The sequence below is a fragment of the Lissotriton helveticus genome, chromosome 6 (genome assembly GCF_964261635.1).
Source record: "Lissotriton helveticus chromosome 6, aLisHel1.1, whole genome shotgun sequence".
NCBI classification, from domain to species: domain Eukaryota; kingdom Metazoa; phylum Chordata; class Amphibia; order Caudata; family Salamandridae; genus Lissotriton; species Lissotriton helveticus.
The window spans coordinates 1,130,518,612-1,130,546,195 of NC_136067.1; the positions used below are offsets into that span (position 1 = coordinate 1,130,518,612).

A 27,584-nucleotide genomic window follows, 5' to 3' on the forward strand; every position below is an offset into this window, starting at 1 on the left:
TGACAATGTTTATAAACTCTCTAAATCTACAGTCTCTAGACATAGGGTGGCCTGGCAGAGATGCTCAGATGGCCAGTAAGCATTCAAATCTGAACCAATGGGCAAAAATGTCTGAAGAGTAGCAATCTATTATTCTTCTCTGCATTTGTGGTCCAAGACTTCACACACCGTAAGTATGTAGATTATGTCAGGGTTGCAAAGGCTCATGGTTTGGGCTACAGACAAGGAGCATTGTGACATCACGCTGCCTGTGGAACAGTGATATTAAAGGTGAAACAGCTGCACAGTAGGTTAGGTGAAGTGCTCTGAGAGTGGAAAGGCAGCATGCCTGGGTCCCCGGACATGGTGAGCCTACGACAAGGTGTCTGAATTTTAACCTGTATTGTAATATTAAACCCCTTTTTGTTGTATCCGCCTAATTACTAAGGAGTTCACAAGCTCAGCCCCACACAGACCGGGAACTGATTATGTTAATGCAGACTATTTAAGAAACTGAGCCTGATCTAAAAGATTTCCTTGGATCTAGGACCATTTCGCCTAGATTTTAGGTCCTTCCTTCTCCTAAAGTCCTTTGTACAACTTAGGAAACCCTCACAGAACAGACTTTCAGCAGGTCAGATGGGTTTCCTTGTGCCTTCACACACACACACACACACTTTCTAGCCCTCTTAAGGACAAAAGGATGGGTATGTCTACATAGGGCCAGTGGCGCAATGGATAACGCGTCTGACCATGGATCAGAAGATTGTAGGTTCGACTCCTATCTGGCTCGTAAGAGTTGTAGGTCCCTGTTTCATTATATTCCTGTGGAATTCTTATTTACCTCAGACTTGTTGTAGGTTCAATATTCTCCAGGAGGACTCATCCAGCAGATGTTCTACGGTAGAGCTGCAGTAATAGGACCACGGCTAGTTAAACGTTTCCCATTTGCTGCTGGACTCTATGTGATGGCCGTCACGTGGTGTGCTGCTTTTGTATTTCAACATGGGTCTCTGATTCTCTTAACTACAAAAAAAGCTTGTTGACAAAAGTGTGTGTGCAAGGGTCTGTGGACGCAGGGAGGTGTGTGCAATTGAATGCTTACCCATTTACATGAGTGAGAGGGACAAACCAGCTCCTTGTGGGCTGCAGGCTTACAACTGGTAGCCCCAGTAGCCAGGCAGAAGCACAGCTAAGGAGAGAGAGGAAGTTGGTCCATTATTAAAGCAGAACCATGAGCATCTTGCCCTGCTACCTTTTTCCCCTCTCAGCCACGATTGGCCACGATCGGCCAAGACCTCTCTATTAGGGTGGAGGGTGAACATTTCTTGGACCTCAGAAACTGAGGGATGTAGACCCAATATGTCTTCTAAGCGCCTAGAGACTTGGTGCCCAATCTGGCATGGTGTTTTTCAGCTTACCCGACCAATCTGGTTGCAAAGCAGATTTTAACAGTACTGCTGAAAGGGACTCCCAGACATCCCTGAGGCCATCATTTGCATAGGCCCTGCCCTTCTCTTTGTCCTGCTTCCCACAAAGCAACTCATCACTGGTAGCAGTATAGACTTTGGGGGTGGTGAAGAATAATGACAGGGAGGCTGAAAAAGAGAAAGAAAAGTCCCAGAAGTCCTGCAGGCGTCCTTGCTAAATGCAGCTGGACATAGAGTGCATCTTTTTTACTGCAAGGCAAATACATTAAAAATGTTGAGGAGAGACTAATTGAAAAATACATATTACATGACACAGGACTGGAACCTGCTTTGTTATTTTAATTAGTCTTGAAAACAAAAAAGATTTCTCTTCTAAAAACTGTTTAAAATATGGAACGCTTCACGAATTTGCGTGTCATCCTTGCACAGGGGCCATGCTAATCTTCTCTGTATCGTTCCAATTTTAATATATGTGCTGCCGAAGCGAGCACACTTTATTGATGAACTGACAATGTTTATAAACTCTCTAAATCTACAGTCTCTAGACATAGGGTGGCCTGGCAGAGATGCTCAGATGGCCAGTAAGCATTCAAATCTGAACCAATGGGCAAAAATGTCTGAAGAGTAGCAATCTATTATTCTTCTCTGCATTTGTGGTCCAAGACTTCACACACCGTAAGTATGTAGATTATGTCAGGGTTGCAAAGGCTCATGGTTTGGGCTACAGACAAGGAGCATTGTGACATCACGCTGCCTGTGGAACAGTGATATTAAAGGTGAAACAGCTGCACAGTAGTTTAGGTGAAGTGCTCTGAGAGTGGAAAGGCAGCATGCCTGGGTCCCCGGTGAGCCTACGACAAGGTGTCTGAATTTTAACCTGTATTGTAATATTAAACCCCTTTTTGTTGTATCCGCCTAATTACTAAGGAGTTCACAAGCTCAGCCCCACACAGACCGGGAACTGATTATGTTAATGCAGACTATTTAAGAAACTGAGCCTGATCTAAAACATTTCCTTGGATCTAGGACCATTTCGCCTAGATTTTAGGTCCTTCCTTCTCCTAAAGTCCTTTGTACAACTTAGGAAACCCTCACAGAACAGACTTTCAGGAGGTCAGATGGGTTTCCTTGTGCCTTCACACACATACACACACACTTTCTAGCCCTCTTAAGGACAAAAGGATGGGTATGTCTACATAGGGCCAGTGGCGCAACGGATAACGCGTCTGACTACGGATCAGAAGATTGTAGGTTTGACTCCTATCTGGCTCGGAAGAGTTGTAGGTCCCTGTTTCATTATATTCCTATTTACCTCAGACTTGTTGTAGGTTCAATATTCTCCAGGAGGACTCATCCAGCAGATGTTCTACGGTAGAGCTGCAGTAATAGGACCACGGCTAGTTAAACGTTTCCCATTTGCTGCTGGACTCTATGTGATGGCCGTCACGTGGTGTGCTGCTTTTGTATTTCAACATGGGTCCCTGATTCTCTTAACTACAAAAAAAGCTTGTTGACAAAAGTGTGTGTGCAAGGGTCTGTGGACGCAGGGAGGTGTGTGCAATTGAATGCTTACCCATTTACATGTGTGAGAGGGACAAACCAGCTCCTTGTGGGCTGCAGGCTTACAACTGGTAGCCCCAGTAGCCAGGCAGAAGCACAGCTAAGAAGAGAGAGGAAGTTGGTCCATTATTAAAGCAGAACCATGAGCATCTTGCCCTGCTACCTTTTTCCCCTCTCAGCCCCTCTCGGCCACGATCGGCCAAGACCTCTCTATTAGGGTGGAGGGTGAACATTTCTTGGAGCTCAGAAACTGAGGGATGTAGACCCAATATGTCTTCCAAGCGCCTAGAGACCTGGTGCCCAATCTGGCATGGTGTTTTTCAGCTTAACCGACCAATCTGGTTGCAAGGCAGATTTTAACAGTACTGCTGAAAGGGACTCCCAGACATCCCTGAGGCCATCTTTTGCATAGGCCCTGCCCTTCTCTTTGTCCTGCTTCCCACAAAGCAACTCATCACTGGTAGCAGTATAGATTTAGGGGTGGTGAAGAATAATGACAGGGAGGCTGAAAAAGAGAAAGAAAAGTCCCAGAAGTCCTGCAGGCTTCCTTGCTAAATGCAGCTGGACATAGAGCGCACCTTTTTTACTGCAAGGCAAATACATTAAAAATGTTGAGGAGAGACTAATTGAAAAATACATATTACATGACACAGGACTGGAACCTGCTTTATTATTTTAATTAGTCCTGAAAACAAAAAAGATTTCTCTCCTAAAAACTGTTTAAAATATGGAATGCTTCACGAATTTGCGTGTCATCCTTGCGCAGGGGCCATGCTAATCTTCTCTGTATCGTTCCAATTTTAGTATATGTGCTGCCAAAGCGAGCACACTTTATTGATGAACTGACAATGTTTATAAACTCTCTAAATCTACAGTCTCTAGACATGGGGTGGCCTGGCAGAGATGCTCAGATGGCCAGTAAGCATTCAAATCTGAACCAATGGGCAAAAATGTCTGAAGAGTAGCAATCTATTATTCTTCTCTGCATTTGTGGTCCAAGACTTCACACACCGTAAGTATGTAGATTATGTCAGGGTTGCAAAGGCTCATGGTTTGGGCTACAGACAAGGAGCATTGTGACATCACGCTGCCTGTGGAACAGTGATATTAAAGGTGAAACAGCAGCACAGTAGGTTAGGTGAAGTGCTCTGAGAGTGGAAAGGACTACAGACAGACAGCTTGTTTCTGGGAGAGAGTGAGCAACACGGACCTTCTGTGGCTTGATTATTTCATTCAGAAAACGGGCCAACTTTAACTGCCGGCCTGAACTGAGGCCAGTGACCGGCCGCTTCCCTCCCTGTGGTCTGCATAGCCAGACCTACACGCGCAAAATAATGTGAGCCGCCCTGATACCTGCAAGCTTCTGAAGCCTGACACCACGCCTTAAGTCCTGCTCTGCGCCTATTGCAGGTGTGAACACGACATACCTACGCCACGGCAACCTTTGTGCCCGCGTGCAGAATCTGTTTCCCAGTCCCTGTCCTGAAGAGAACCTTGAATACTTAGGTTCGAAACGCGTCGACAATACCACCCTGTGGCTACAACAAAGGGTGCCGCTAGGATGTAAATCATACCACCACTCTGTATCCTAGCCTTGCAACCCTATTTAACATTACACCACAGGCTTTCGTTGACAGGCAGGCTTGTTTTTGATCTCAACCCCGCCTGTCACTTGGTTTTTTCAATCTCTAGGACTGGTTCCCGTTTGTTCGCTTATGGATTAATCTCTGCACTGTATATAATTGCAATTTATTTGAATTATTATACATTTGTGATTGTCTTTTGGTGTGTCTAACCAATCTTTTGTTTGATTCTTTGTTGTAAATTTGTAAATGTGTGCATTTGTAGATACTGTATATATGAACCTTTTGAATTGACAGTGGTTTTGTTTGTGCTTGTGTTTCAAAAAATTGCTGATAAATGTAAAAAAGAAAAATAAACTTGTTTGGAAAATTAAATCCAGTGGTCACACGGTACAGATTGACTGTGTGTCTGGTGAATTGTTTCACGAATAATCCTGTCCAGCCACCCTGTTCTGTTTTTCCTATTGTTGAGATCCGGGTTGGTCAGATGTAGGATCCAATACCTTTACTGTTTCACAGCTGAGAGTGGAAAGGCAGCATGCCTGGGTCCCCGGACAAGGTGAGCCTACGACAAGGTGTCTGAATTTTAACCTGTATTGTAATATTAAACCCCTTTTTGTTGTATCCGCCTAATTACTAAGGAGTTCACAAGCTCAGCCCCACAAAGACCGGGAACTGATTATGTTAATGCAGACTATTTAAGAAACTGAGCCTGATCTAAAAGATTTCCTTGGATCTAGGACCATTTCGCCTAGATTTTAGGTCCTTCCTTCTCCTAAAGTCCTTTGTACAACTTAGGAAACCCTCACAGAACAGACTTTCAGGAGGTCAGATGGGTTTCCTTGTGCCTTCACACACACACACACACACTTTCTAGCCCTCTTAAGGACAAAAGGATGGGCATGTCTACATAGGGCCAGTGGCGCAACGGATAACGCGTCTGACTACGGATCAGAAGATTGTAGGTTCGACTCCTATCTGGCTTGGAAGAGTTGTAGGTCCCTGTTTCATTATATTCCTATTTACCTCAGACTTGTTGTAGGTTCAATATTCTCCAGGAGGACTCATCCAGCAGATGTTCTACGGTAGAGCTGCAGTAATAGGACCACGGCTAGTTAAACGTTTCCCATTTGCTGCTGGACTCTATGTGATGGCCGTCACGTGGTGTGCTGCTTTTGTATTTCAACATGGGTCCCTGATTCTCTTAACTACAAAAAAAGCTTGTTGACAAAAGTGTGTGTGCAAGGGTCTGTAGACGCAGGGAGGTGTGAGCAATTGAATGCTTACCCATTTACATGTGTGAGAAGAACAAACCAGCTCCTTGTGGGCTGCAGGCTTACAACTGGTAGCCCCAGTAGCCAGGCAGAAGCACAGCTAAGGAGAGAGAGGAAGTTGGTCCATTATTAAAGCAGAACCATGAGCATCTTGCCCTGCTACCTTTTTCCCCTCTCAGCCCCTCTCGGCCACGATCGGCCAAGACCTCTCTATTAGGGTGGAGGGTGAACATTTCTTGGAGCTCAGAAACTGAGGGATGTAGACCCAATATGTCTTCCAAGCGCCTAGAGACCTGGTGCCCAATCTGGCATGGTGTTTTTCAGCTTAACCGACCAATCTGGTTGCAAGGCAGATTTTAACAGTACTGCTGAAAGGGACTCCCAGACATCCCTGAGGCCATCATTTGCATAGGCCCTGCCCTTCTCTTTGTCCTGCTTCCCACAAAGCAACTCATCACTGGTAGCAGTATAGATTTAGGGGTGGTGAAGAATAATGACAGGGAGGCTGAAAAAGAGAAAGAAAAGTCCCAGAAGTCCTGCAGGCTTCCTTGCTAAATGCAGCTGGACATAGAGTGCACCTTTTTTACTGCAAGGCAAATACATTAAAAATGTTGAGGAGAGACTAATTGAAAAATACATATTACATGACACAGGACTGGAACCTGCTTTATTATTTTAATTAGTCCTGAAAACAAAAAAGATTTCTCTCCTAAAAACTGTTTAAAATATGGAACGCTTCACGAATTTGCGTGTCATCCTTGCGCAGGGGCCATGCTAATCTTCTCTGTATCGTTCCAATTTTAGCATATGTGCTGCCAAAGCGAGCACACTTTATTGATGAACTGACAATGTTTATAAACTCTCTAAATCTACAGTCTCTAGACATAGGGTGGCCTGGCAAAGATGCTCAGATGGCCAGTAAGCATTCAAATCTGAACCAATGGGCAAAAATGTCTGAAGAGTAGCAATCTATTATTCTTCTCTGCATTTGTGGTCCAAGACTTCACACACCGTAAGTATGTAGATTATGTCAGGGTTGCAAAGGCTCATGGTTTGGGCTACAGACAAGGAGCATTGTGACATCACGCTGCCTGTGGAACAGTGATATTAAAGGTGAAACAGCAGCACAGTAGGTTAGGTGAAGTGCTCTGAGAGTGGAAAGGCAGCATGCCTGGGTCCCCGGACAAGGTGAGCCTACGACAAGGTGTCTGAATTTTAACCTGTATTGTAATATTAAACCCCTTTTTGTTGTATCCGCCTAATTACTAAGGAGTTCACAAGCTCAGCCCCACAAAGACCGGGAACTGATTATGTTAATGCAGACTATTTAAGAAACTGAGCCTGATCTAAAAGATTTCCTTGGATCTAGGACCATTTCGCCTAGATTTTAGGTCCTTCCTTCTCCTAAAGTCCTTTGTACAACTTAGGAAACCCTCACAGAACAGACTTTCAGGAGGTCAGATGGGTTTCCTTGTGCCTTCACACACACACACACACACTTTCTAGCCCTCTTAAGGACAAAAGGATGGGCATGTCTACATAAGGCCAGTGGCGCAACGGATAACGCGTCTGACTACGGATCAGAAGATTGTAGGTTCGACTCCTATCTGGCTCGGAAGAGTTGTAGGTGCCTGTTTCATTATATTCCTATTTACCTCAGACTTGTTGTAGGTTCAATATTCTCCAGGAGGACTCATCCAGCAGATGTTCCACGGTAGAGCTGCAGTAATAGGACCACGGCTAGTTAAACGTTTCCCATTTGCTGCTGGACTCTATGTGATGGCCGTCACGTGGTGTGCTGCTTTTGTATTTCAACATGGGTCCCTGATTCTCTTAACTACAAAAAAAGCTTGTTGACAAAAGTGTGTGTGCAAGGGTCTGTGGACGCAGGCAGGTGTGTGCAATTGAATGCTTACCCATTTACATGTGTGAGAGGGGCAAACCAGCTCCTTGTGGGCTGCAGGCCTACAACTGGTAGCCCCAGTAGCCAGGCAGAAGCACAGCTAAGGAGAGAGAGGAAGTTGGTCCATTATTAAAGCAGAACCATGAGCATCTTGCCCTGCTACCTTTTTCCCCTCTCGGCCCCTCTCGGCCACGATCGGCCAAGACCTCTCTATTAGGGTGGAGGGTGAACATTTCTTGGAGCTCAGAAACTGAGGGATGTAGACCCAATATGTCTTACAAGCGCCTAGAGACCTGGTGCCCAATCTGGCATGGTGTTTTTCAGCTTAACCGACCAATCTGGTTGCAAGGCAGATTTTAACAGTACTGCTGAAAGGGACTCCCAGACATCCCTGAGGCCATCATTTGCATAGGCCCTGCCCTTCTCTTTGTCCTGCTTCCCACAAAGCAACTCATCACTGGTAGCAGTATAGATTTAGGGGTGGTGAAGAATAATGACAGGGAGGCTGAAAAAGAGAAAGAAAAGTCCCAGAAGTCCTGCAGGCTTCCTTGCTAAATGCAGCTGGACATAGAGCGCACCTTTTTTACTGCAAGGCAAATACATTAAAAATGTTGAGGAGAGACTAATTGAAAAATACATATTACATGACACAGGACTGGAACCTGCTTTATTATTTTAATTAGTCCTGAAAACAAAAAAGATTTCTCTCCTAAAAACTGTTTAAAATATGGAACGCTTCAGGAATTTGCGTGTCATCCTTGCTCAGGGGCCATGCTAATCTTCTCTGTATTGTTCCAATTTTAGTATATGTGCTGCCGAAGCGAGCACACTTTATTGATGAACTGACAATGTTTATAAACTCTCTAAATCTACAGTCTCTAGACATAGGGTGGCCTGGCAGAGATGCTCAGATGGCCAGTAAGCATTCAAATCTGACCCAATGGGCAAACATGTCTGAAGAGTAGCAATCTATTATTCTTCACTGCATTTGTGGTCCAAGACTTCACACACCGTAAGTATGTAGATTATGTCAGGGTTGCAAAGGCTCATGGTTTGGGCTACAGACAAGGAGCATTGTGACATCACGCTGCCTGTGGAACAGTGATATTAAAGGTGACACAGCTGCACAGTAGGTTAGGTGAAGTGCTCTGAGAGTGGAAAGGCAGCATGCCTGGGTCCCCGGACAAGGTGAGCCTACGACAAGGTGTCTGAATTTTAACCTGTATTGTAATATTAAACCCCTTTTTGTTGTATCCGCCTAATTACTAAGGAGTTCACAAGCTCAGCCCCACACAGACCGGGAACTGATTATGTTAATGCAGACTATTTAAGAAACTGAGCCTGATCTAAAAGATTTCCTTGGATCTAGGACCATTTTGCCTAGATTTTAGGTCCTTCCTTCTCCTAAAGTCCTTTGTACAACTTAGGAAACCCTCACAGAACAGACTTTCAGGAGGTCAGATGGGTTTCCTTGTGCCTTCACACACTCACACACACACACTTTCTAGCCCTCTTAAGGACAAAAGGATGGGTATGTCTACATAGGGCCTGTGGCGCAACGGATAACGTGTCTGACTACGGATCAGAAGATTGTAGGTTCGACTCCTATCTGGCTCGGAAGAGTTGTAGGTCCCTGTTTCATTATATTCCTGTTTAATTCCTATTTACCTCAGACTTGTTGTAGGTTCAATATTCTCCAGGAGGACTCATCCAGCAGATGTTCTACGGTAGAGCTGCAGTAATAGGACCACGGCTAGTTAAACGTTTCCCATTTGCTGCTGGACTCTATGTGATGGCCGTCACGTGGTGTGCTGCTTTTGTATTTCAACATGGGTCTCTGATTCTCTTAACTACAAAAAAAGCTTGTTGACAAAAGTGTGTGTGCAAGGGTCTGTGGACGCAGGGAGGTGTGTGCAATTGAATGCTTACCCATTTACATGAGTGAGAGGGACAAACCAGCTCCTTGTGGGCTGCAGGCTTACAACTGGTAGCCCCAGTAGCCAGGCAGAAGCACAGCTAAGGAGAGAGAGGAAGTTGGTCCATTATTAAAGCAGAACCATGAGCATCTTGCCCTGCTACCTTTTTCCCCTCTCAGCCACGATTGGCCACGATCGGCCAAGACCTCTCTATTAGGGTGGAGGGTGAACATTTCTTGGACCTCAGAAACTGAGGGATGTAGACCCAATATGTCTTCTAAGCGCCTAGAGACCTGGTGCCCAATCTGGTATGGTATTTTTCAGCTTACCCGACCAATCTGGTTGCAAAGCAGATTTTAACAGTACTGCTGAAAGGGACTCCCAGACATCCCTGAGGCCATCATTTGCATAGGCCCTGCCCTTCTCTTTGTCCTGCTTCCCACAAAGCAACTCATCACTGGTAGCAGTATAGACTTTGGGGGTGGTGAAGAATAATGACAGGGAGGCTGAAAAAGAGAAAGAAAAGTCCCAGAAGTCCTGCAGGCGTCCTTGCTAAATGCAGCTGGACATAGAGTGCATCTTTTTTACTGCAAGGCAAATACATTAAAAATGTTGAGGAGAGACTAATTGAAAAATACATATTACATGACACAGGACTGGAACCTGCTTTATTATTTTAATTAGTCTTGAAAACAAAAAAGATTTCTCTTCTAAAAACTGTTTAAAATATGGAACGCTTCACGAATTTGCGTGTCATCCTTGCACAGGGGCTATGCTAATCTTCTCTGTATCGTTCCAATTTTAGTATATGTGCTGCCAAAGCGAGCACACTTTATTGATGAACTGACAATGTTTATAAACTCTCTAAATCTACAGTCTCTAGACATAGGGTGGCCTGGCAAAGATGCTCAGATGGCCAGTAAGCATTCAAATCTGAACCAATGGCCAAAAATGTCTGAAGAGTAGCAATCTATTATTCTTCTCTGCATTTGTGGTCCAAGACTTCACACACCGTAAGTATGTAGATTATGTCAGGGTTGCAAAGGCTCATGGTTTGGGCTACAGACAAGGAGCATTGTGACATCACGCTGCCTGTGGAACAGTGATATTAAAGGTGAAACAGCAGCACAGTAGGTTAGGTGAAGTGCTCTGAGAGTGGAAAGGCAGCATGCCTGGGTCCCCGGACAAGGTGAGCCTACGACAAGGTGTCTGAATTTTAACCTGTATTGTAATATTAAACCCCTTTTTGTTGTATCCGCCTAATTACTAAGGAGTTCACAAGCTCAGCCCCACAAAGACCGGGAACTGATTATGTTAATGCAGACTATTTAAGAAACTGAGCCTGATCTAAAAGATTTCCTTGGATCTAGGACCATTTCGCCTAGATTTTAGGTCCTTCCTTCTCCTAAAGTCCTTTGTACAACTTAGGAAACCCTCACAGAACAGACTTTCAGGAGGTCAGATGGGTTTCCTTGTGCCTTCACACACACACACACACACTTTCTAGCCCTCTTAAGGACAAAAGGATGGGCATGTCTACATAGGGCCAGTGGCGCAACGGATAACGCGTCTGACTACAGATCAGAAGATTGTAGGTTCGACTCCTATCTGGCTCGGAAGAGTTGTAGGTGCCTGTTTCATTATATTCCTATTTACCTCAGACTTGTTGTAGGTTCAATATTCTCCAGGAGGACTCATCCAGCAGATGTTCCACGGTAGAGCTGCAGTAATAGGACCACGGCTAGTTAAACGTTTCCCATTTGCTGCTGGACTCTATGTGATGGCCGTCACGTGGTGTGCTGCTTTTGTATTTCAACATGGGTCCCTGATTCTCTTAACTACAAAAAAAGCTTGTTGACAAAAGTGTGTGTGCAAGGGTCTGTGGACGCAGGCAGGTGTGTGCAATTGAATGCTTACCCATTTACATGTGTGAGAGGGACAAACCAGCTCCTTGTGGGCTGCAGGCCTACAACTGGTAGCCCCAGTAGCCAGGCAGAAGCACAGCTAAGGAGAGAGAGGAAGTTGGTCCATTATTAAAGCAGAACCATGAGCATCTTGCCCTGCTACCTTTTTCCCCTCTCAGCCCCTCTCGGCCACGATCGGCCAAGACCTCTCTATTAGGGTGGAGGGTGAACATTTCTTGGAGCTCAGAAACTGAGGGATGTAGACCCAATATGTCTTACAAGCGCCTAGAGACCTGGTGCCCAATCTGGCATGGTGTTTTTCAGCTTAACCGACCAATCTGGTTGCAAGGCAGATTTTAACAGTACTGCTGAAAGGGACTCCCAGACATCCCTGAGGCCATCATTTGCATAGGCCCTGCCCTTCTCTTTGTCCTGCTTCCCACAAAGCAACTCATCACTGGTAGCAGTATAGATTTAGGGGTGGTGAAGAATAATGACAGGGAGGCTGAAAAAGAGAAAGAAAAGTCCCAGAAGTCCTGCAGGCTTCCTTGCTAAATGCAGCTGGACATAGAGCGCACCTTTTTTACTGCAAGGCAAATACATTAAAAATGTTGAGGAGAGACTAATTGAAAAATACATATTACATGACACAGGACTGGAACCTGCTTTATTATTTTAATTAGTCCTGAAAACAAAAAAGATTTCTCTCCTAAAAACTGTTTAAAATATGGAACGCTTCAGGAATTTGCGTGTCATCCTTGCTCAGGGGCCATGCTAATCTTCTCTGTATTGTTCCAATTTTAGTATATGTGCTGCCGAAGCGAGCACACTTTATTGATGAACTGACAATGTTTATAAACTCTCTAAATCTACAGTCTCTAGACATAGGGTGGCCTGGCAGAGATGCTCAGATGGCCAGTAAGCATTCAAATCTGACCCAATGGGCAAACATGTCTGAAGAGTAGCAATCTATTATTCTTCACTGCATTTGTGGTCCAAGACTTCACACACCGTAAGTATGTAGATTATGTCAGGGTTGCAAAGGCTCATGGTTTGGGCTACAGACAAGGAGCATTGTGACATCACGCTGCCTGTGGAACAGTGATATTAAAGGTGACACAGCTGCACAGTAGGTTAGGTGAAGTGCTCTGAGAGTGGAAAGGCAGCATGCCTGGGTCCCCGGACAAGGTGAGCCTACGACAAGGTGTCTGAATTTTAACCTGTATTGTAATATTAAACCCCTTTTTGTTGTATCCGCCTAATTACTAAGGAGTTCACAAGCTCAGCCCCACACAGACCGGGAACTGATTATGTTAATGCAGACTATTTAAGAAACTGAGCCTGATCTAAAAGATTTCCTTGGATCTAGGACCATTTTGCCTAGATTTTAGGTCCTTCCTTCTCCTAAAGTCCTTTGTACAACTTAGGAAACCCTCACAGAACAGACTTTCAGGAGGTCAGATGGGTTTCCTTGTGCCTTCACACACACACACACACACACTTTCTAGCCCTCTTAAGGACAAAAGAATGGGTATGTCTACATAGGGCCAGTGGCGCAACGGATAACGTGTCTGACTACGGATCAGAAGATTGTAGGTTCGACTCCTATCTGGCTCGGAAGAGTTGTAGGTCCCTGTTTCATTATATTCCTGTTTAATTCCTATTTACCTCAGACTTGTTGTAGGTTCAATATTCTCCAGGAGGACTCATCCAGCAGATGTTCTACGGTAGAGCTGCAGTAATAGGACCACGGCTAGTTAAACGTTTCCCATTTGCTGCCGGACTCTATGTGATGGCCGTCACGTGGTGTGCTGCTTTTGTATTTCAACATGGGTCTCTGATTCTCTTAACTACAAAAAAAGCTTGTTGACAAAAGTGTGTGTGCAAGGGTCTGTGGACGCAGGGAGGTGTGTGCAATTGAATGCTTACCCATTTACATGAGTGAGAGGGACAAACCAGCTCCTTGTGGGCTGCAGGCTTACAACTGGTAGCCCCAGTAGCCAGGCAGAAGCACAGCTAAGGAGAGAGAGGAAGTTGGTCCATTATTAAAGCAGAACCATGAGCATCTTGCCCTGCTACCTTTTTCCCCTCTCAGCCACGATTGGCCACGATCGGCCAAGACCTCTCTATTAGGGTGGAGGGTGAACATTTCTTGGACCTCAGAAACTGAGGGATGTAGACCCAATATGTCTTCTAAGCGCCTAGAGACCTGGTGCCCAATCTGGCATGGTGTTTTTCAGCTTACCCGACCAATCTGGTTGCAAAGCAGATTTTAACAGTACTGCTGAAAGGGACTCCCAGACATCCCTGAGGCCATCATTTGCATAGGCCCTGCCCTTCTCTTTGTCCTGCTTCCCACAAAGCAACTCATCACTGGTAGCAGTATAGACTTTGGGGGTGGTGAAGAATAATGACAGGGAGGCTGAAAAAGAGAAAGAAAAGTCCCAGAAGTCCTGCAGGCGTCCTTGCTAAATGCAGCTGGACATAGAGTGCATCTTTTTTACTGCAAGGCAAATACATTAAAAATGTTGAGGAGAGACTAATTGAAAAATACATATTACATGACACAGGACTGGAACCTGCTTTATTATTTTAATTAGTCTTGAAAACAAAAAAGATTTCTCTTCTAAAAACTGTTTAAAATATGGAACGCTTCACGAATTTGCGTGTCATCCTTGCACAGGGGCCATGCTAATCTTCTCTGTATCGTTCCAATTTTAGCTTATGTGCTGCCGCAGCGAGCACACTTTATTGATGAACTGACAATGTTTATAAACTCTCTAAATCTACAGTCTCTAGACATAGGGTGGCCTGGCAGAGATGCTCAGATGGCCAGTAAGCATTCAAATCTGAACCAATGGGCAAAAATGTCTGAAGAGTAGCAATCTATTATTCTTCTCTGCATTTGTGGTCCAAGACTTCACACACCGTAAGTATGTAGATTATGTCAGGGTTGCAAAGGCTCATGGTTTGGGCTACAGACAAGGAGCATTGTGACATCACGCTGCCTGTGGAACAGTGATATTAAAGGTGAAACAGCTGCACAGTAGTTTAGGTGAAGTGCTCTGAGAGTGGAAAGGCAGCATGCCTGGGTCCCCGGTGAGCCTACGACAAGGTGTCTGAATTTTAACCTGTATTGTAATATTAAACCCCTTTTTGTTGTATCCGCCTAATTACTAAGGAGTTCACAAGCTCAGCCCCACACAGACCGGGAACTGATTATGTTAATGCAGACTATTTAAGAAACTGAGCCTGATCTAAAAGATTTCCTTGGATCTAGGACCATTTCGCCTAGATTTTAGGTCCTTCCTTCTCCTAAAGTCCTTTGTACAACTTAGGAAACCCTCACAGAACAGACTTTCAGGAGGTCAGATGGGTTTCCTTGTGCCTTCACACACATACACACACACTTTCTAGCCCTCTTAAGGACAAAAGGATGGGTATGTCTACATAGGGCCAGTGGCGCAACGGATAACGCGTCTGACTACAGATCAGAAGATTGTAGGTTCGACTCCTATCTGGCTTGGAAGAGTTATAGGTCCCTGTTTCATTATATTCCTATTTACCTCAGACTTGTTGTAGGTTCAATATTCTCCAGGAGGACTCATCCAGCAGATGTTCTACGGTAGAGCTGCAGTAATAGGACCACGGCTAGTTAAACGTTTCCCATTTGCTGCTGGACTCTATGTGATGGCCGTCACGTGGTGTGCTGCTTTTGTATTTCAACATGGGTCCCTGATTCTCTTAACTACAAAAAAAGCTTGTTGACAAAAGTGTGTGTGCAAGGGTCTGTGGACGCAGGGAGGTGTGTGCAATTGAATGCTTACCCATTTACATGTGTGAGAGGGACAAACCAGCTCCTTGTGGGCTGCAGGCTTACAACTGGTAGCCCCAGTAGCCAGGCAGAAGCACAGCTAAGGAGACAGAGGAAGTTGGTCCATTATTAAAGCAGAACCATGAGCATCTTGCCCTGCTACCTTTTTCCCCTCTCAGCCCCTCTCGGCCACGATCGGCCAAGACCTCTCTATTAGGGTGGAGGGTGAACATTTCTTGGAGCTCAGAAACTGAGGGATGTAGACCCAATATGTCTTCCAAGCGCCTAGAGACCTGGTGCCCAATTTGGCATGGTGTTTTTCAGCTTAACCGACCAATCTGGTTGCAAGGCAGATTTTAACAGTACTGCTGAAAGGGACTCCCAGACATCCCTGAGGCCATCATTTGCATAGGCCCTGCCCTTCTCTTTGTCCTGCTTCCCACAAAGCAACTCATCACTGGTAGCAGTATAGATTTAGGGGTGGTGAAGAATAATGACAGGGAGGCTGAAAAAGAGAAAGAAAAGTCCCAGAAGTCCTGCAGGCTTCCTTGCTAAATGCAGCTGGACATAGAGCGCACATTTTTTACTGCAAGGCAAATACATTAAAAATGTTGAGGAGAGACTAATTGAAAAATACATATTACATGACACAGGACTGGAACCTGCTTTATTATTTTAATTAGTCTTGAAAACAAAAAAGATTTCTCTCCTAAAAACTGTTTAAAATATGGAACGCTTCACGAACTTGCGTGTCATCTTTGCTCATGGGCCATGCTAATCTTCTCTGTATCGTTCCAATTTTAGTATATGTGCTGCCGAAGCGAGCACACTTTATTGATGAACTGACAATGTTTATAAACTCTCTAAATCTACAGTCTCTAGACATAGGGTGGCCTGGCAGAGATGCTCAGATGGCCAGTAAGCATTCAAATCTGACCCAATGGGCAAACATGTCTGAAGAGTAGCAATCTATTATTCTTCACTGCATTTGTGGTCCAAGACTTCACACACCGTAAGTATGTAGATTATGTCAGGGTTGCAAAGGCTCATGGTTTGGGCTACAGACAAGGAGCATTGTGACATCACGCTGCCTGTGGAACAGTGATATTAAAGGTGACACAGCTGCACAGTAGGTTAGGTGAAGTGCTCTGAGAGTGGAAAGGCAGCATGCCTGGGTCCCCGGACAAGGTGAGCCTACGACAAGGTGTCTGAATTTTAACCTGTATTGTAATATTAAACCCCTTTTTGTTGTATCCGCCTAATTACTAAGGAGTTCACAAGCTCAGCCCCACACAGACCGGGAACTGATTATGTTAATGCAGACTATTTAAGAAACTGAGCCTGATCTAAAAGATTTCCTTGGATCTAGGACCATTTTGCCTAGATTTTAGGTCCTTCCTTCTCCTAAAGTCCTTTGTACAACTTAGGAAACCCTCACAGAACAGACTTTCAGGAGGTCAGATGGGTTTCCTTGTGCCTTCACACACACACACACACACTTTCTAGCCCTCTTAAGGACAAAAGGATGGGTATGTCTACATAGGGCCAGTGGCGCAACGGATAACGTGTCTGACTACAGATCAGAAGATTGTAGGTTCGACTCCTATCTGGCTCGGAAGAGTTGTAGGTCCCTGTTTCATTATATTCCTATTTACCTCAGACTTGTTGTAGGTTCAATATTCTCCAGGAGGACTCATCCAGCAGATGTTCCACGGTAGAGCTGCAGTAATAGGACCACGGCTAGTTAAACGTTTCCCATTTGCTGCTGGACTCTATGTGATGGCCGTCACGTGGTGTGCTGCTTTTGTATTTCAACATGGGTCCCTGATTCTCTTAACTACAAAAAAAGCTTGTTGACAAAAGTGTGTGTGCAAGGGTCTGTGGACGCAGGCAGGTGTGTGCAATTGAATGCTTACCCATTTACATGTGTGAGAGGGACAAACCAGCTCCTTGTGGGCTGCAGGCTTACAACTGGTAGCCCCAGTAGCCAGGCAGAAGCACAGCTAAGGAGAGAGAGGAAGTTGGTCCATTATTAAAGCAGAACCATGAGCATCTTGCCCTGCTACCTTTTTCCCCCTCTCAGCCACGATCAGCCACAATCGGCCAAGACCTCTCTATTAGGGTGGAGGGTGAACATTTCTTGGACCTCAGAAACTGAGGGATGTAGACCCAATATGTCTTCCAAGCGCCTAGAGACCTGGTGCCCAATCTGGCATGGTGTTTTTCAGCTTAACCGACCAATCTGGTTGCAAGGCAGATTTTAACAGTACTGCTGAAAGGGACTCCCAGACATCCCTGAGGCCATCATTTGCATAGGCCCTGCCCTTCTCTTTGTCCTGCTTCCCACAAAGCAACTCATCACTGGTAGCAGTATAGATTTAGGGATGGTGAAGAATAATGACAGGGAGGCTGAAAAAGAGAAAGAAAAGTCCCAGAAGTCCTGCAGGCTTCCTTGCTAAATGCAGCTGGACATAGAGCGCACCTTTTTTACTGCAAGGCAAATACATTAAAAATGTTGAGGAGAGACTAATTGAAAAATACATATTACATGACACAGGACTGGAACCTGCTTTATTATTTTAATTAGTCCTGAAAACAAAAAAGATTTCTCTCCTAAAAACTGTTTAAAATATGGAACGCTTCACGAATTTGCATGTCATCCTTGCGCAGGGGCCATGCTAATCTTCTCTGTATCGTTCCAATTTTAGTATATGTGCTGCCGAAGCGAGCACACTTTATTGATGAACTGACAATGTTTATAAACTCTCTAAATCTACAGTCTCTAGACATAGGGTGGCCTGGCAGAGATGCTCAGATGGCCAGTAAGCATTCAAATCTGAACCAATGGGCAAAAATGTCTGAAGAGTAGCAATCTATTATTCTTCTCTGCATTTGTGGTCCAAGACTTCACACACCGTAAGTATGTAGATTATGTCAGGGTTGCAAAGGCTCATGGTTTGGGCTACAGACAAGGAGCATTGTGACATCACGCTGCCTGTGGAACAGTGATATTAAAGGTGAAACAGCTGCACAGTAGGTTAGGTGAAGTGCTCTGAGAGTGGAAAGGCAGCATGCCTGGGTCCCCGGACAAGGTGAGCCTACGACAAGGTGTCTGAATTTTAACCTGTATTGTAATATTAAACCCCTTTTTGTTGTATCCGCCTAATTACTAAGGAGTTCACAAGCTCAGCCCCACAAAGACCGGGAACTGATTATGTTAATGCAGACTATTTAAGAAACTGAGCCTGATCTAAAAGATTTCCTTGGATCTAGGACCATTTCGCCTAGATTTTAGGTCCTTCCTTCTCCTAAAGTCCTTTGTACAACTTAGGAAACCCTCACAGAACAGACTTTCAGGAGGTCAGATGGGTTTCCTTGTGCCTTCACACACACACACACTTTCTAGCCCTCTTAAGGACAAAAGGATGGGTATGTCTACATAGGGCCAGTGGCGCAATGGATAATCATCTGACCACGGATCAGAAGATTGTAGGTTTGACTCCTATCTGGCTCGGAAGAGTTGTAGGTCCCTGTTTCATTATATTCCTGTGGAACTCTTATTTACCTCAGACTTGTTGTAGGTTCAATATTATCCAGGAGGACTCATCCAGCAGATGTTCCACGGTAGAGCTGCAGTAAGTTCAAGTTCAAGTTCAGGCATTTATAAAGCGCACTACTCACCCAGAGGGTCTCAAGGCGCTAGAGGGAGGGGTTCACTGTTTATCGAATAGCCAAGTTTTCAGTTCTTTTCTGAAGGAGATGTGATTCTGAGTAAGGCGGAGGTGGGTGGGGAGTGAGTTCCAGGTCTTGGCAGCCAGGAAGGAGAAGGATCTGCCACCCATGGTGGTTTTTCGGATGCGCGGGACTGCGGCGAGGGCTTGATTGGATGATCTTAGTTGGCGGGTAGGATAGTAAAAGGACAGTCGGGTGTTGAGGCATTCGGGTCCTAGATTATAAAGGGCCTTGTGTGCGTGGGTAAGAAGGCGGAAAGTAATTCTTTTGTTGACGGGAAGCCAGTGGAGGTTTTTTAAGTGACCGGTGATGTGCTCTTGGCGCGGGATGTCTAATATGAGTCTCACTGATGCGTTTTGGATGCGCTGGAGCTTTTTCTGCAATTTTGTTGTAATCCCGGCGTAGAGAGTGTTGCCATAGTCCAGTCGACTCGTGACCAGTGCATGGGTGACAGTCTTTCTTGTTTCGAGGGGGATCCAGCGGAAGATCTTTTTGAGAATGCGAAGGACGTTGAAGCAGGAGGACGATACGGCGTTGACTTGTCTGGACATTGAGAGAGAGGAGTCTAGAATGAAGCCAAGGTTACGTGCATGGTCCGTGGGTGTGGGCGCTGATCCCAAAGTGGAAGGCCACCAGGAGTCGTCCCAAGCTGAGGGGGAGGACCCAAGGAAGAGCACCTCCATTTTGTCTGAGTTGAGTTTTAAGCGGCTCTGTTTCATCCATTCGGCTACTTCTTTCATACCTTCGTGAAGGTTGTTTTTGGCGGTGTTGGGGTCTTTGGTGAGGGAAAGGATTAGCTGGGTGTCGTCGGCGTAGGAGATGATGTTGAGGTTGTGTTGACGTGCGATGGAGGCGAGGGGACTCATGTAGACGTTGAAGAGGGTGGGACTGAGTGAGGAGCCTTGAGGTACGCCGCAGATGACTTCGGTGGGCTCTGAGTAGAAAGGGGGGAGTCGGACTCTCTGTGTTCTCCCGGCTAGGAACAAGATGATCCAGTAATAGGACCACGGCTAGTTAAACGTTTCCCATTTGCTGCTGGACTCTATGTGATGGCCGTCACATGGTGTGCTGCTTTTGTATTTCAACATGGGTCCCTGATTCTCTTAACTACAAAAAAAGCTTGTTGACAAAAGTGTGTGTGCAAGGGTCTGTGGACGCAGGCAGGTGTGTGCAATTGAATGCTTACCCATTTACATGTGTGAGAGGGACAAACCAGCTCCTTGTGGGCTGCAGGCTTACAACTGGTAGCCCCAGTAGCCAGGCAGAAGCACAGCTAAGGAGACAGAGGAAGTTGGTCCATTATTAAAGCAGAACCATGAGCATCTTGCCCTGCTACCTTTTTCCCCTCTCAGCCCCTCTCGGCCACGATCGGCCAAGACCTCTCTATTAGGGTGGAGGGTGAACATTTCTTGGAGCTCAGAAACTGAGGGATGTAGACCCAATATGTCTTCCAAGCGCCTAGAGACCTGGTGCCCAATTTGGCATGGTGTTTTTCAGCTTAACCGACCAATCTGGTTGCAAGGCAGATTTTAACAGTACTGCTGAAAGGGACTCCCAGACATCCCTGAGGCCATCATTTGCATAGGCCCTGCCCTTCTCTTTGTCCTGCTTCCCACAAAGCAACTCATCACTGGTAGCAGTATAGATTTAGGGGTGGTGAAGAATAATGACAGGGAGGCTGAAAAAGAGAAAGAAAAGTCCCAGAAGTCCTGCAGGCTTCCTTGCTAAATGCAGCTGGACATAGAGCGCATCTTTTTTACTGCAAGGCAAATACATTAAAAATGTTGAGGAGAGACTAATTGAAAAATACATATTACATGACACAGGACTGGAACCTGCTTTATTATTTTAATTAGTCTTGAAAACAAAAAAGATTTCTCTCCTAAAAACTGTTTAAAATATGGAACGCTTCACGAATTTGCGTGTCATCATTGCGCAGGGGCCATGCTAATCTTCTCTGTATCGTTCCAATTATAGTATATGTGCTGCCGAAGCGAGCACACTTTATTGATGAACTGACAATGTTTATAAACTCTCTAAATCTACAGTCTCTAGACATAGGGTGGCCTGGCAGAGATGCTCAGATGGCCAGTAAGCATTCAAATCTGAACCAATGGGCAAAAATGTCTGAAGAGTAGCAATCTATTATTCTTCACTGCATTTGTGGTCCAAGACTTCACACACCGTAAGTATGTACATTATGTCAGGGTTGCAAAGGCTCATGGTTTGGGCTACAGACAAGGAGCATTGTGACATCACGCTGCCTGTGGAACAGTGATATTAAAGGTGAAACAGCTGCACAGTAGGTTAGGTGAAGTGCTCTGAGAGTGGAAAGGCAGCATGCCTGGGTCCCCGGACAAGGTGAGCCTACGACAAGGTGTCTGAATTTTAACCTGTATTGTAATATTAAACCCCTTTTTGTTGTATCCGCCTAATTACTAAGGAGTTCACAAGCTCAGCCCCACACAGACCGGGAACTGATTATGTTAATGCAGACTATTTAAGAAACTGAGCCTGATCTAAAAGATTTCCTTGGATCTAGGACCATTTCGCCTAGATTTTAGGTCCTTCCTTCTCCTAAAGTCCTTTGTACAACTTAGGAAACCCTCACAGAACAGACTTTCAGGAGGTCAGATGGGTTTCCTTGTGCCTTCACACACACACACACACACTTTCTAGCCCTCTTAAGGACAAAAGGATGGGTATGTCTACATAGGGCCAGTGGTGCAATGGATAACGCGTCTGACCATGGATCAGAAGATTGTAGGTTCGACTCCTATCTGGCTCGTAAGAGTTGTAGGTCCCTGTTTCATTATATTCCTGTGGAATTCTTATTTACCTCAGACTTGTTGTAGGTTCAATATTCTCCAGGAGGACTCATCCAGCAGATGTTCCACGGTAGAGCTGCAGTAATAGGACCACGGCTAGTTAAACGTTTCCCATTTGCTGCTGGACTCTATGTGATGGCCGTCACGTGGTGTGCTGCTTTTGTATTTCAACATGGGTCCCTGATTCTCTTAACTACAAAAAAAGCTTGTTGACAAAAGTGTGTGTGCAAGGGTCTGTGGACGCAGGCAGGTGTGTGCAATTGAATGCTTACCCATTTACATGTGTGAGAGGGACAAACCAGCTCCTTGTGGGCTGCAGGCTTACAACTGGTAGCCCCAGTAGCCAGGCAGAAGCACAGCTAAGGAGAGAGAGGAAGTTGGTCCATTATTAAAGCAGAACCATGAGCATCTTGCCCTGCTACCTTTTTCCCCTCTCAGCCACGATCAGCCACAATCGGCCAAGACCTCTCTATTAGGGTGGAGGGTGAACATTTCTTGGACCTCAGAAACTGAGGGATGTAGACCCAATATGTCTTCCAAGCGCCTAGAGACCTGGTGCCCAATCTGGCATGGTGTTTTTCAGCTTAACCGACCAATCTGGTTGCAAGGCAGATTTTAACAGTACTGCTGAAAGGGACTCCCAGACATCCCTGAGGCCATCATTTGCATAGGCCCTGCCCTTCTCTTTGTCCTGCTTCCCACAAAGCAACTCATCACTGGTAGCAGTATAGATTTAGGGATGGTGAAGAATAATGACAGGGAGGCTGAAAAAGAGAAAGAAAAGTCCCAGAAGTCCTGCAGGCTTCCTTGCTAAATGCAGCTGGACATAGAGCGCACCTTTTTTACTGCAAGGCAAATACATAAAAAATGTTGAGGAGAGACTAATTGAAAAATACATATTACATGACACAGGACTGGAACCTGCTTTATTATTTTAATTAGTCCTGAAAACAAAAAAGATTTCTCTCCTAAAAACTGTTTAAAATATGGAGCGCTTCACGAATTTGCATGTCATCCTTGCGCAGGGGCCATGCTAATCTTCTCTGTATCGTTCCAATTTTAGTATATGTGCTGCCGAAGCGAGCACACTTTATTGACGAACTGACAATGTTTATAAACTCTCTAAATCTACAGTCTCTAGACATAGGGTGGCCTGGCAGAGATGCTCAGATGGCCAGTAAGCATTCAAATCTGAACCAATGGGCAAAAATGTCTGAAGAGTAGCAATCTATTATTCTTCTCTGCATTTGTGGTCCAAGACTTCACACACCGTAAGTATGTAGATTATGTCAGGGTTGCAAAGGCTCATGGTTTGGGCTACAGACAAGGAGCATTGTGACATCACGCTGCCTGTGGAACAGTGATATTAAAGGTGAAACAGCTGCACAGTAGGTTAGGTGAAGTGCTCAAGGAGTGGAAAGGCAGCATGCCTGGGTCCCCGGACAAGGTGAGCCTACGACAAGGTGTCTGAATTTTAACCTGTATTGTAATATTAAACCCCTTTTTGTTGTATCCGCCTAATTACTAAGGAGTTCACAAGCTCAGCCCCACAAAGACCGGGAACTGATTATGTTAATGCAGACTATTTAAGAAACTGAGCCTGATCTAAAAGATTTCCTTGGATCTAGGACCATTTCGCCTAGATTTTAGGTCCTTCCTTCTCCTAAAGTCCTTTGTACAACTTAGGAAACCCTCACAGAACAGACTTTCAGGAGGTCAGATGGGTTTCCTTGTGCCTTCACACACACACACACTTTCTAGCCCTCTTAAGGACAAAAGGATGGGTATGTCTACATAGGGCCAGTGGCGCAATGGATAACGCATCTGACCACGGATCAGAAGATTGTAGGTTTGACTCCTATCTGGCTCGGAAGAGTTGTAGGTCCCTGTTTCATTATATTCCTGTGGAACTCCTATTTACCTCAGACTTGTTGTAGGTTCAATATTATCCAGGAGGACTCATCCAGCAGATGTTCCACGGTAGAGCTGCAGTAAGTTCAAGTTCAAGTTCAGGCATTTATAAAGCGCACTACTCACCCAGAGGGTCTCAAGGCGCTAGAGGGAGGGGTTCACTGTTTATCGAATAGCCAAGTTTTCAGTTCTTTTCTGAAGGAGATGTGATTCTGAGTAAGGCGGAGGTGGGTGGGGAGTGAGTTCCAGGTCTTGGCAGCCAGGAAGGAGAAGGATCTGCCACCCATGGTGGTTTTTCGGATGCGCGGGACTGCGGCGAGGGCTTGATTGGATGATCTTAGTTGGCGGGTAGGATAGTAAAAGGACAGTCGGGTATTGAGGCATTCGGGTCCTAGATTATAAAGGGCCTTGTGTGCGTGGGTAAGAAGGCGGAAAGTAATTCTTTTGTTGACGGGAAGCCAGTGGAGGTTTTTTAAGTGACCGGTGATGTGCTCTTGGCGCGGGATGTCTAATATGAGTCTCACTGATGCGTTTTGGATGCGCTGGAGCTTTTTCTGCAATTTTGTTGTAATCCCGGCGTAGAGAGTGTTGCCATAGTCCAGTCGACTCGTGACCAGTGCATGGGTGACAGTCTTTCTTGTTTCGAGGGGGATCCAGCGGAAGATCTTTTTGAGAATGCGAAGGACGTTGAAGCAGGAGGACGATACGGCGTTGACTTGTCTGGACATTGAGAGAGAGGAGTCTAGAATGAAGCCAAGGTTACGTGCATGGTCCGTGGGTGTGGGCGCTGATCCCAAAGTGGAAGGCCACCAGGAGTCGTCCCAAGCTGAGGGGGAGGACCCAAGGATGAGCACCTCCGTTTTGTCTGAGTTGAGTTTTAAGCGGCTCTGTTTCATCCATTCGGCTACTTCTTTCATACCTTCGTGAAGGTTGTTTTTGGCGGTGTTGGGGTCTTTGGTGAGGGAAAGGATTAGCTGGGTGTCGTCGGCGTAGGAGATGATGTTGAGGTTGTGTTGACGTGCGATGGAGGCGAGGGGACTCATGTAGACGTTGAAGAGGGTGGGACTGAGTGAGGAGCCTTGAGGTACGCCGCAGATGACTTCGGTGGGCTCTGAGTAGAAAGGGGGGAGTCGGACTCTCTGTGTTCTCCCGGCTAGGAACAAGATGATCCAGTAATAGGACCACGGCTAGTTAAACGTTTCCCATTTGCTGCTGGACTCTATGTGATGGCCGTCACATGGTGTGCTGCTTTTGTATTTCAACATGGGTCCCTGATTCTCTTAACTACAAAAAAAGCTTGTTGACAAAAGTGTGTGTGCAAGGGTCTGTGGACGCAGGCAGGTGTGTGCAATTGAATGCTTACCCATTTACATGTGTGAGAGGGACAAACCAGCTCCTTGTGGGCTGCAGGCTTACAACTGGTAGCCCCAGTAGCCAGGCAGAAGCACAGCTAAAGAGAGAGAGGAAGTTGGTCCATTATTAAAGCAGAACCATGAGCATCTTGCCCTGCTACCTTTTTCCCCTCTCGGCCCCTCTCGGCCAAGATCGGCCAAGACCTCTCTATTAGGGTGGAGGGTGAACATTTCTTGGAGCTCAGAAACTGAGGGATGTAGACCCAATATGTCTTCCAAGCGCCTAGAGACCTGTGCCCAATCTGGCATGGTGTTTTTCAGCTTACCCGACCAATCTGGTTGCAAGGCAGATTTTAACAGTACTGCTGAAAGGGACTCCCAGACATCCCTGAGGCCATCATTTGCATAGGCCCTGCCCTTCTCTTCGCCTGCTTCCCACAAAGCAACTCATCACTGGTAGCAGTATAGATTTAGGGGTGGTGAAGAATAATGACAGGGAGGCTGAAAAAGAGAAAGAAAAGTCCCAGAAGTCCTGCAGGCTTCCTTGCTAAATGCAGCTGGACATAGAGCGCACCTTTTTTACTGCAAGGCAAATACATTAAAAATGTTGAGGAGAGACTAATTGAAAAATACATATTACATGACACAGGACTGGAACCTGCTTTATTATTTTAATTAGTCTTGAAAACAAAAAAGATTTCTCTCCTAAAAACTGTTTAAAATATGGAACGCTTCACGAATTTGCGTGTCATCCTTGCGCAGGGGCCATGCTAATCTTCTCTGTATCGTTCCAATTTTAGTATATGTGCTGCCGAAGCGAGCACACTTTATTGATGAACTGACAATGTTTATAAACTCTCTAAATCTACAGTCTCTAGACATAGGGTGGCCTGGCAGAGATGCTCAGATGGCCAGTAAGCATTCAAATCTGAACCAATGGGCAAAAATGTCTGAAGAGTAGCAATCTATTATTCTTCACTGCATTTGTGGTCCAAGACTTCACACACCGTAAGTATGTAGATTATGTCAGGGTTGCAAAGGCTCATGGTTTGGGCTACAGACAAGGAGCATTGTGACATCACGCTGCCTGTGGAACAGTGATATTAAAGGTGAAACAGCTGCACAGTAGGTTAGGTGAAGTGCTCTGAGAGTGGAAAGGCAGCATGCCTGGGTCCCCGGACAAGGTGAGCCTACGACAAGGTGTCTGAATTTTAACCTGTATTGTAATATTAAACCCCTTTTTGTTGTATCCGCCTAATTACTAAGGAGTTCACAAGCTCAGCCCCACACAGACCGGGAAATGATTATGTTAATGCAGACTATTTAAGAAACTGAGCCTGATCTAAAAGATTTCCTTGGATCTAGGACCATTTCGCCTAGATTTTAGGTCCTTCCTTCTCCTAAAGTCATTTGTACAACTTAGGTAACCCTCACAGAACAGACTTTCAGGAGGTCAGATGGGTTTCCTTGTGCCTTCACACACACACACACACACACACTTTCTAGCCCTCTTAAGGACAAAAGGATGGGTATGTCTACATAGGGCCAGTGGCGCAATGGATAACGCGTCTGACCACGGATCATAAGATTGTAGGTTCGACTCCTATCTGGCTCGTAAGAGTTGTAGGTCCCTGTTTCATTATATTCCTGTGGAATTCTTATTTACCTCAGACTTGTTGTAGGTTCAATATTCTCCAGGAGGACTCATCCAGCAGATGTTCCACGGTAGAGCTGCAGTAATAGGACCACGGCTAGTTAAACGTTTCCCATTTGCTGCTGGACTCTATGTGATGGCCGTCACGTGGTGTGGTGCTTTTGTATTTCAACAAGGGTCCCTGATTCTCTTAACTACAAAAAAAGCTTGTTGACAAAAGTGTGTGTGCAAGGGTCTGTGGACGCAGGCAGGTGTGTGCAATTGAATGCTTACCCATTTACATGTGTGAGAGGGACAAACCAGCTCCTTGTGGGCTGCAGGCTTACAACTGGTAGCCCCAGTAGCCAGGCAGAAGCACAGCTAAGGAGAGAGAGGAAGTTGGTCCATTATTAAAGCAGAACCATGAGCATCTTGCCCTGCTACCTTTTTCCCCTCTCAGCCACGATCGGCCACGATCGGCCAAGACCTCTCTATTAGGGTGGAGGGTGAACATTTCTTGGACCTCAGAAACTGAGGGATGTAGACCCAATATGTCTTCCAAGCGCCTAGAGACCTGGTGCCCAATCTGGCATGGTGTTTTTCAGCTTAACCGACCAATCTGGTTGCAAGGCAGATTTTAACAGTACTGCTGAAAGGGACTCCCAGACATCCCTGAGGCCATCATTTGCATAGGCCCTGCCCTTCTCTTTGTCCTGCTTCCCACAAAGCAACTCATCACTGGTAGCAGTATAGATTTAGGGGTGG

General features: G+C 45.6%; 22 non-coding genes across 22 annotated transcripts; 10 read left to right on the forward strand and 12 right to left on the reverse strand.

Moving 5' to 3' along the window:
- The first annotated feature begins 699 nt into the window (after positions 1–699).
- TRNAH-AUG (transfer RNA histidin (anticodon AUG)) lies at positions 700–772 on the forward strand. The gene has a single exon. It is a non-coding gene; the product is annotated as a tRNA-His (tRNA).
- A 1,021-nt stretch (positions 773–1,793) lies between these two features.
- LOC144765187 (U6 spliceosomal RNA) lies at positions 1,794–1,900 on the reverse strand. The gene has a single exon (XR_013597195.1). It is a non-coding gene; the product is annotated as a U6 spliceosomal RNA (small nuclear RNA).
- Positions 1,901–2,608: 708 nt separating this feature from the next.
- TRNAR-ACG (transfer RNA arginine (anticodon ACG)) lies at positions 2,609–2,681 on the forward strand. The gene has a single exon. It is a non-coding gene; the product is annotated as a tRNA-Arg (tRNA).
- Positions 2,682–3,690: 1,009 nt separating this feature from the next.
- On the reverse strand, positions 3,691–3,797 carry LOC144765076 (U6 spliceosomal RNA). The gene has a single exon (XR_013597091.1). It is a non-coding gene; the product is annotated as a U6 spliceosomal RNA (small nuclear RNA).
- Positions 3,798–5,465: 1,668 nt separating this feature from the next.
- Positions 5,466–5,538, forward strand: TRNAR-ACG (transfer RNA arginine (anticodon ACG)). The gene has a single exon. It is a non-coding gene; the product is annotated as a tRNA-Arg (tRNA).
- Positions 5,539–6,547: 1,009 nt separating this feature from the next.
- LOC144765012 (U6 spliceosomal RNA) lies at positions 6,548–6,654 on the reverse strand. Its single transcript, XR_013597030.1, has one exon. It is a non-coding gene; the product is annotated as a U6 spliceosomal RNA (small nuclear RNA).
- Positions 6,655–7,368: 714 nt separating this feature from the next.
- TRNAR-ACG (transfer RNA arginine (anticodon ACG)) lies at positions 7,369–7,441 on the forward strand. The gene has a single exon. It is a non-coding gene; the product is annotated as a tRNA-Arg (tRNA).
- Positions 7,442–8,450: 1,009 nt separating this feature from the next.
- Positions 8,451–8,557, reverse strand: LOC144765286 (U6 spliceosomal RNA). The gene has a single exon (XR_013597289.1). It is a non-coding gene; the product is annotated as a U6 spliceosomal RNA (small nuclear RNA).
- Positions 8,558–9,273: 716 nt separating this feature from the next.
- TRNAR-ACG (transfer RNA arginine (anticodon ACG)) lies at positions 9,274–9,346 on the forward strand. Its single transcript has one exon. It is a non-coding gene; the product is annotated as a tRNA-Arg (tRNA).
- A 1,021-nt stretch (positions 9,347–10,367) lies between these two features.
- Positions 10,368–10,474, reverse strand: LOC144765269 (U6 spliceosomal RNA). Its single transcript, XR_013597272.1, has one exon. It is a non-coding gene; the product is annotated as a U6 spliceosomal RNA (small nuclear RNA).
- Positions 10,475–11,188: 714 nt separating this feature from the next.
- Positions 11,189–11,261, forward strand: TRNAC-ACA (transfer RNA cysteine (anticodon ACA)). Its single transcript has one exon. It is a non-coding gene; the product is annotated as a tRNA-Cys (tRNA).
- A 1,009-nt stretch (positions 11,262–12,270) lies between these two features.
- LOC144765287 (U6 spliceosomal RNA) lies at positions 12,271–12,377 on the reverse strand. Its single transcript, XR_013597290.1, has one exon. It is a non-coding gene; the product is annotated as a U6 spliceosomal RNA (small nuclear RNA).
- Positions 12,378–13,093: 716 nt separating this feature from the next.
- Positions 13,094–13,166, forward strand: TRNAR-ACG (transfer RNA arginine (anticodon ACG)). Its single transcript has one exon. It is a non-coding gene; the product is annotated as a tRNA-Arg (tRNA).
- A 1,021-nt stretch (positions 13,167–14,187) lies between these two features.
- Positions 14,188–14,294, reverse strand: LOC144765285 (U6 spliceosomal RNA). Its single transcript, XR_013597288.1, has one exon. It is a non-coding gene; the product is annotated as a U6 spliceosomal RNA (small nuclear RNA).
- A 708-nt stretch (positions 14,295–15,002) lies between these two features.
- TRNAC-ACA (transfer RNA cysteine (anticodon ACA)) lies at positions 15,003–15,075 on the forward strand. Its single transcript has one exon. It is a non-coding gene; the product is annotated as a tRNA-Cys (tRNA).
- A 1,009-nt stretch (positions 15,076–16,084) lies between these two features.
- Positions 16,085–16,191, reverse strand: LOC144765376 (U6 spliceosomal RNA). The gene has a single exon (XR_013597375.1). It is a non-coding gene; the product is annotated as a U6 spliceosomal RNA (small nuclear RNA).
- A 714-nt stretch (positions 16,192–16,905) lies between these two features.
- Positions 16,906–16,978, forward strand: TRNAC-ACA (transfer RNA cysteine (anticodon ACA)). Its single transcript has one exon. It is a non-coding gene; the product is annotated as a tRNA-Cys (tRNA).
- A 1,010-nt stretch (positions 16,979–17,988) lies between these two features.
- LOC144765134 (U6 spliceosomal RNA) lies at positions 17,989–18,095 on the reverse strand. The gene has a single exon (XR_013597147.1). It is a non-coding gene; the product is annotated as a U6 spliceosomal RNA (small nuclear RNA).
- Positions 18,096–20,989: 2,894 nt separating this feature from the next.
- LOC144765298 (U6 spliceosomal RNA) lies at positions 20,990–21,096 on the reverse strand. The gene has a single exon (XR_013597301.1). It is a non-coding gene; the product is annotated as a U6 spliceosomal RNA (small nuclear RNA).
- Positions 21,097–22,903: 1,807 nt separating this feature from the next.
- Positions 22,904–23,010, reverse strand: LOC144765156 (U6 spliceosomal RNA). Its single transcript, XR_013597166.1, has one exon. It is a non-coding gene; the product is annotated as a U6 spliceosomal RNA (small nuclear RNA).
- A 2,893-nt stretch (positions 23,011–25,903) lies between these two features.
- LOC144764943 (U6 spliceosomal RNA) lies at positions 25,904–26,010 on the reverse strand. Its single transcript, XR_013596966.1, has one exon. It is a non-coding gene; the product is annotated as a U6 spliceosomal RNA (small nuclear RNA).
- A 718-nt stretch (positions 26,011–26,728) lies between these two features.
- TRNAR-ACG (transfer RNA arginine (anticodon ACG)) lies at positions 26,729–26,801 on the forward strand. The gene has a single exon. It is a non-coding gene; the product is annotated as a tRNA-Arg (tRNA).
- The last annotated feature ends 783 nt before the right edge of the window (positions 26,802–27,584 follow it).